Source organism: Oncorhynchus gorbuscha, linkage group LG21 (assembly GCF_021184085.1).
Source record: "Oncorhynchus gorbuscha isolate QuinsamMale2020 ecotype Even-year linkage group LG21, OgorEven_v1.0, whole genome shotgun sequence".
In the NCBI taxonomy this organism is placed as follows: domain Eukaryota; kingdom Metazoa; phylum Chordata; class Actinopteri; order Salmoniformes; family Salmonidae; genus Oncorhynchus; species Oncorhynchus gorbuscha.
In genome coordinates, this window is record NC_060193.1 from 16,961,237 (window position 1) to 16,968,736 (window position 7,500).

Here is a 7,500-nt window from a genome sequence, read left to right on the forward strand (position 1 = left end):
GTAGCCTATCAGTACTTTTACGGTAAGGGTTGGTGCCCACTGTGCGTGTGGCACTTATAACTGGAGCTGGAGTTTGTGGACACCTGTATGTGACTAAATTGACTGTTTAGATTAGAGATGCTGGAATCATGTTTCTTCTTCCCCCCCAACCCCCCATCACACCTTATAAAATAATAGTGGGACATCATCTCAAGGGAAGTTTTCTTGTGACCGTTATTACGTTTTCAACATACTCTGCATTTTCAATCAATAAAAATGTAAGTATTTAGTACCAGTAATTGATTAGAATTGTATAATTTTGACTTAATTGTCACATTGATTATTCATTCTCTTCCGGTTCCACTTTAGATGAAGTACAAATTATAAAGGCTGTAAAATTGCAAAAGGCTTCATAAGCACGACATAAATGCTACACATATCATCTATAAGCACATGTCAAACTCTATAAATGGTGTATAAAGGGTGACATAACCATTCCCACTGTAGGCTGAATTGCCAAAGACATAAGGCATTATGCATGTTTGTACACCCTTTATAGAGTATGACATAATCGTATAGATGATTTGTGAAGTATTTATGTAGTGTTTACGAAGCCTTTATGTCCACTGTAAAAAGAAATCCTGTTGTTTTTTGTTAACTTACTGGCAGACAGTTACCTGTAAATTAAAATAAAAAATAAAAATTAAAAATAAGTACAGTATGTTACCGTAAATGTACTTTTATGGTCTCTTTGGAAATTACGGTAACGTACAGTACCTTTATTAATGTACAGGCTGCAACTAAGCTCCCATAAAAACATACACAAATATTTTTACAGTGTATGCTGTATAAAAGCTTTATAATCTGTACTTTGTTTAAATCAAATGACATTTTATTGGTCACATATACATGGTTAGCAGATGTTAATGCGAGTGTAGTGAAATGCTTGTGCTTCTAGTTCGACAGTGCAGCAATATCTAACATGTAATCTAACAACTACCCAATACACAAACATCGAAGTAAAGGAATGGAATACAAATATATACATATAAATATATGGATGAGCAAACGACAGAGCGGCATAGGCAAGATGCAATAGATGGTATGAAATACAGTATATACATATGAGATGAGTAATGCAACAATGATTACAAGTTTAAAGTGGGACCTCAGTTCCTCTGGAAGGAGTAAAAACACGTTGCTGTCGACTGTATTCGTGTTGATAAGGGTTCTAACTCACACCTGTAGGAAGGCAACCTGACCCGGGACACATTGAGGACGATCACCATGGATACTGAGGGTGCCGACAAAATGACCTCTCTGGCACCAACTCTGGCACTATAACATCAATCTCCTCTGGCACAATGATTAGGTTTACCAAGACATTCCAGAACACTCCCTGGCTGTGGTTTACAAGTCAAGTCTACAATGTGTAAATAACCCCTAAAGAGATGTCAAAATTGAAGTTGGGATGCTTTAAACGAAATAGATACAGTTCAAAGCTGTTTTGTTTTCTCCTCTGCTCTTGTTGTTGAAAGGCTGGCAAGGGGCTACTAAAACGATTCAATGTATCTTGAATTTAGGGAACACACAGCGTGTGCAAGATGGGTAGCCCAGCGGTGAAGAGCTAGTAACTGAAAGGTTGCTGGTTCGAATCCCCCAGCCGACAAGGTGAACAATCTGTCAATCTGACCTTGAGCAAGGCGCTTTAGGCTCTGGATAAGAGCGCCTGCTAAAACGTAAATGTCCCTGAGTTACCCCGTACAGGTACAGTGTGCAAGATGGGCTTGCTTCTCAACTGTCAATTTGTGGGTAGTTTGAGCACCAGGAACACAAATAGTTTGGTTAATGAAGAAGTTGTGCCAGTTCTTGTTTGCAGAGGCTGTGTGGGGATCTGTACACCTTATACTGTTCATGTGTAATATACAAGAGTTGATTGTTGCTTGAATCTGTCCGTTAGAGATACTCAAGTGTTATAGAGGGGTGGTTGAGTGAATATGAGACTCTCAAACTCATTCACATCACCCCAACTGGAGCACAGGGCAGCAGAGCATTCCACTTCACACCTGGCTGGGTACATCAATGTTGATTCATTTTGGTTGAAAGTATTTTTTCTGTTTGCAGGGTCCCTTTTTAGTGTTGTGGAGCAATTGGTTTTGAGTGTTTTCATGGGTTGCCTGGAGGTGGTTGGAGTGCGCAGAGGTTGTTTGAGGTGGTTGGAGTGTTGTGCAGAAGTTGTTTGGAGGTGGTTGGAGTGTTGTGCAGAGGTTGTTTGGAGGTGGTTGGAGTGTTGTGCAGGTTGTTGGAGGTGGTTGGAGTGTTGTGCAGAGGTTGTTTGAGGTGGTTGGAGTGTTGTGCAGAGGTTGTTTGGAGAGGTAGTTGAGTGTTGTGCAGAGGTTGTTTGGGGAATTGAAGGGTGCACACAGAGAGACAGGAAGGAGTACGGTGGATCACACTGCTCAGGAATACTAATGAGTATCTTTTTGTCATCAATCTGTCTCTAAGATACTCCTCTCTCTCCTTCTCTCTTCTCTCTCTCTCTCTCTCTCTCTCTCTCTCTCTCTCTCTCTCTCTCCTCTCTCTCTCTCTCTCTCTCTCTCTCTCTCTCTCTCTCTCTCTCTCTCTCTCTCTCTTCTCTTAATCCAAGTCCTCTTTCCCCTTCTCTGCCCCCTCACACACTTGAACACATACTCACATAGGATCACTCGGTCACACAAGCCAATGTGCGCTCACACACACACACTTTCTCCCTCTCTCTCACTCAGTCGTATTTTTCAATGGTGGCTTTTGTCCCTTTCATCTCCCTAAACAAAGGATTCTTGTGCACACAGGACAGAGTGAGAGAGAGATGGCGAGAGGGAGAAAGGGAGGGAAGGGAAGGGAAAGGGGGGACACCTAGTCAGTTGTACAACTGAATGCCTTCAACTGAAATGTGTCTTCCGCATTTAACCCAACCCCTCTTAATCACCACACGAAATCCGGATTGGACTTGACATGACATTTTAAGGCAGGATGGTAACAAACCTATGTAAATTGAGTCAACAAATCTTTTGTTACAGTGCATACTTTGATTCAAAAGGAGAGAGAATATAGCGGAGAGGAAGACACAGAAGTGTTAAAAGGAATACTAAACGAAGGGAAAATAATAATAATAATTATAATAGTAAGTGTTGTTTGGGAAATATCAACATTGATATATTGAGACGGCCGTGTTGTGTATGTCGCTGTACATGTGAATGTGTGTTTACTGTATGTGTGGGCGAGGCCTCAGTAGGGTTCAGAGGGCAGCTGTGAATGTACTCGGCCTATCACACTCGCCTATCCGAAACCCCGCCTCCTCAACCCCCCGCCCCCCCATTTAGTATTCTGAGCACAGAAATCTACACAGATCCCTATTCATACTCACAGTGTGAGCTTCAGCACCAGAGACATGAAGGGAGAGAGGGAGGAAGGGGGGAGGAAAGAGGGGGAGAGAGAATAGAGTAAGCGAGTGGGGACACAGAGAGAAAGGTCAGAAAGTAGAGAGCGTATCAGATCGCCTATTTCTCCGCCTTTTGTTTTAGTTGGTTATTTTTTTATTGGTCTGGAAAGCAGAGGCAGGCAGAGACAAAAGGACCATTTAGCCAAGGAGAGAGAGGGAGAGAGAGAGAGAGAGAGAGAGAGAGAGAGAGAGAGAGAGAGAGAGAGAGAGAGAGAGAGAGAGAGAGAGAGAGAGAGAGAGAGAGAGAGAGAGAGAGAGATAGATAGATAGATAGATAGATAGATAGATAGATAGATAGATAGATAGAGAGATAGAGAGAGAGAGATAGATAGAGCGAGATAGAGATAGAGAGAGATAGAGAGATAGAGAGAGAGATAGATAGAGCGAGATAGAGATAGAGAGAGATAGATAGAGAGATAGAGAGAGAGATGGAGAAATAAAGATATATATAGAGGTAGATAGAGAGATAGAGAGTTAGATAGAGAAAGTCCAGATGAGGATACAGAACAAAGTCTAGAAGGAGGCTCGGGCCAAAGTCACACACAAACAGCAAGTCTCCATATCCCCAAGGAGAAAAAGAGGCATCTTGGCCCTGATAGATAGCAGAGGGAGAAGTGCGTACGTCCCAGTACACATCACTGGGCCAAGCTTCCCTGCTACCCAGGACTCTGTACCAGGCCGTACAGCAAAGGCTCCTAAAATGGTCAAAGACTCCAGCAACCCAAAGGCTCCTTAACAGCTTCACCCCCAAGACATAAAGAGTCAATAATGAATCAAATGGCTACCTGGAATATTTTGATTTTTATACTGCTGCTTCTAGCTGTTTATTATCTATGCATAGTTACTTTTACCCTACATATTACCTCAATTACCTGGACTAACCTGTACCGCATTGACTCCGTAACGGGCTCCTGTATATAGCCTCGCTACTGTTATTTTATAATGTTACCTTTTTAACTTTAAGTATATTTAGTAAATATTTTCTTAACTCTTATGTTCTTAAAACTGCGTTGTTGGTTAAGGAATTGTAAGTAAGTAATTTCAACACCCGTTGAAGTCTACACCCGTTGTATCTACACCCGTTGAAGTCTACACCCGTTGAAGTCTACACCCGTTGTATCTACACCCATTGTATCTACACCCGTTGAAGTCTACACCCGTTGTATCTACACCCGTTGAAGTCTACACCCGTTGTATCTACACCCGTTGTATCTACACCTGTTGTATCTACACCCGTTGTATCTACACCTGCTGTATCTACACCCATTGAAGTCTACACCCTGTTGAAGTCTACACCCGTTGTATCTACACCTGTTTACCTACACCCGTTGTATCTACACCTGTTGTATCTACACCTACTTGAAGTCTACACCGCTGAAGTCTACACCCGTTGTATCTACACCTGCTGTATCTACACCCGTTGTATCTACACCCGTTGAAGTCTACACCCGTTGTATCTACACCCGTTGTATCTACACCCGTTGTATCTAAACATGTTGTATCTACACCCGTTGTATCTACACCTGTTGAAGTCTACACCCGTTGTATCTACACCCGTTGTATCTACACCTGTTGAAGTCTACACCCGTTGAAGTCTACACCCGTTGTATCTACACCCGTTGTATCTACACCCGTTGAAGTTTACACCCGTTGTATCTACACCTGTTGAAGTCTACACCCGCTGAAGTCTACACCATTGCATCTACACCCATTGAAGTCTACACCCGTTGTATCCTACACTGCTGTATCTACACCTGCTGAAGTCTACACCCGTTGTATCTACACCCATTGAAGTCTACACCGTTGTATCTACACCCTGTATCTACACCCGCTGTATCTACACCGTTGAAGTCTACACCCGTTGTATTCGCACATGTGACAAATAACATTTGATTTGGATTTGGGACAAGCTCTATTCTCCTGCTGTACTGCGTCCACAAATCACACCGTGTAATTCTCTGGACACAGAAAAACATTTATTGAGACAGTGAAAATGAGATCATGTTGAGCTGCACATGGTAGTAGACTACTGGGGCAGTATGGGGCTAATCATCAACGTGGTGAGGTCATAGTTTGAACTCTAAGTAAAGCAGTACTACTACATGTAAGGCAGTAAGACGATTGAAACGTTCATTTTATTTCATTAGGGAAAAAGGGATAATGAAAGAGAAGTAGATTGTGTCAGGGATCAAAGCCCATTCATACATGGTTGATCCAGACCAGTGGAGGCTGCAGAGGGGAGGACGGCTCATAATAATGTCTGGAATGGAGTCAATGGAATGGCATCAAACACATGGAAACCATGAGGAAACCATGTGGAAACCATGAGGAAACCATGTGGAAACCATGTGGAAACCATGTGGAAACCATGTGGAAACCATGAGGAAACCATGTGGAAACCATGAGGAAACCATGTGGGAAACCATGAGGAAACCATGTGGAAACCATGTGGAAACCATGGGAAACCATGTGGAAACCATGAGGAAACCATGTGGAAACCATGTGGAACCATGTGGAAACCATGAGAAAACCATGAGGAAACCATGTGGAAAACCATGGAAACCATAAGGAAACCATGAGGGAACCATGTGTTTGATGTATATGATACCATTCCACCATTCCGCTCCAACCATTACCACGAGCCTGTCCCCAATGAAGTTGCCACCATCCTCCTGTGCTCCAGATACTAGGCTACATGTGGCTTTTCTGTTCCTGGTTTCGGATGGGGAATAAGTAAGCCTTGTTTCAGTCCCTCTTGATCCAGCCAGCGTGATGCGCTGCAGACACATCTGAGCGCCTTAGCATTATAGAGGGCTTTAAAAGGAAAAGACAGCTGTGACTTTGCACTGAAAGGGGCTTTTACTTTGAAAGGGCAGCTGTGGCTCTGTCTAAAGAAAAAGGATGAAGAGAGAGAGTGACAGAGAGTTTGAGCACATTGACAGCCACAGGCCTGCATCTGTCCACTTGAAAAAGTGTGTCCCATTTATAATGTCCCTCTTTCTATCCCTTCTTCATGTCTTCCTCCCCCACACCCTGAATGTTCCACTCCTGTCACCTCTTCCATTCCTCCCGTTAACAACCTCTCTTCCTTTCCTCTTCTCTCCTTTCTCACAAAATCTTTTGAACTTGTTTTTCATCAACTTTGACTTTGCACAATATTTATCTCTTCCCTCCCTCTTCACCCTCCTTCTCCCCACCCCTCACTCCTCTCCCTCTTCATCTTTCTCCAGTTTCACTCCTCTTTTTCTTCATCTCTCCCGTTTCACTCCTCTCCCTCCTCACCCCTACTTCTCCCTCACCCCTCCCTCCTCACTCCTCACTCCTCTCCCTCCCTCTCCCTCCTCATCCCTCTCCCTCCTCACCCCTCACCATCACCCTCTCCCTCTCACCTCTCTCCCTTCAGCTCTCTCCCTCACTCTAATTTCCACCAAGTCCTTTCCCATTTATCCGTTCTATCCTCTTCACCCCGACCCTCACTCCCTCCATCATCAACTTCCTCCCACCATCCCTCCCTTCTTCCCCTGATAAAGCTGCAGTTTCATGACGCCGCCACTCTCCGCGCGGCTCCTCCCCCAGAAGGAGTGTCACTCCATGACACAGACGGAGGTTCTGGAAGCCGCTGCTGGGGGCAGGGGGCGGAAGGGGTGGGGGGGTGGCAACTGTGGCAGGGGGCAGCAATGGCAGGGGGCAGCGATGGCAGGGGGCAGCGACGGCAGGGGGCAGCGACGGCAGGGGGGCAGCGACGGCGGTCTGCGCACCCGACGGAGACGGCGCGTTTTCCAAGGACGGGCACAGAACGTGCACATCGAGCATGTGAGGGCCGTGGGGCGATGTACCTGCGTGACATCTGGACGACCTTCCTGGACATGCAGTGGCGCTACAAGCTCTTCCTGTTCTCGGCCACCTTCGCGGGACCTGGTTCCTGTTCGGGGTTCTGTGGTACCTGGTGGCGCTGGCATGGAGACCTGCTAGGTGAGGATGGAGGAAGGGGAGAGAGAGGGAGAGAGGGATGGGGGAGAGAAGGTGGGAGGGGAGGGGTT

General features: G+C 45.1%; 1 pseudogene; it reads left to right on the top strand.

Moving 5' to 3' along the window:
* Positions 1-7,000: 7,000 nt before the first annotated feature.
* Positions 7,001-7,500, top strand: part of LOC124008899 — a 4,839-nt pseudogene continuing 4,339 nt past the window's right edge.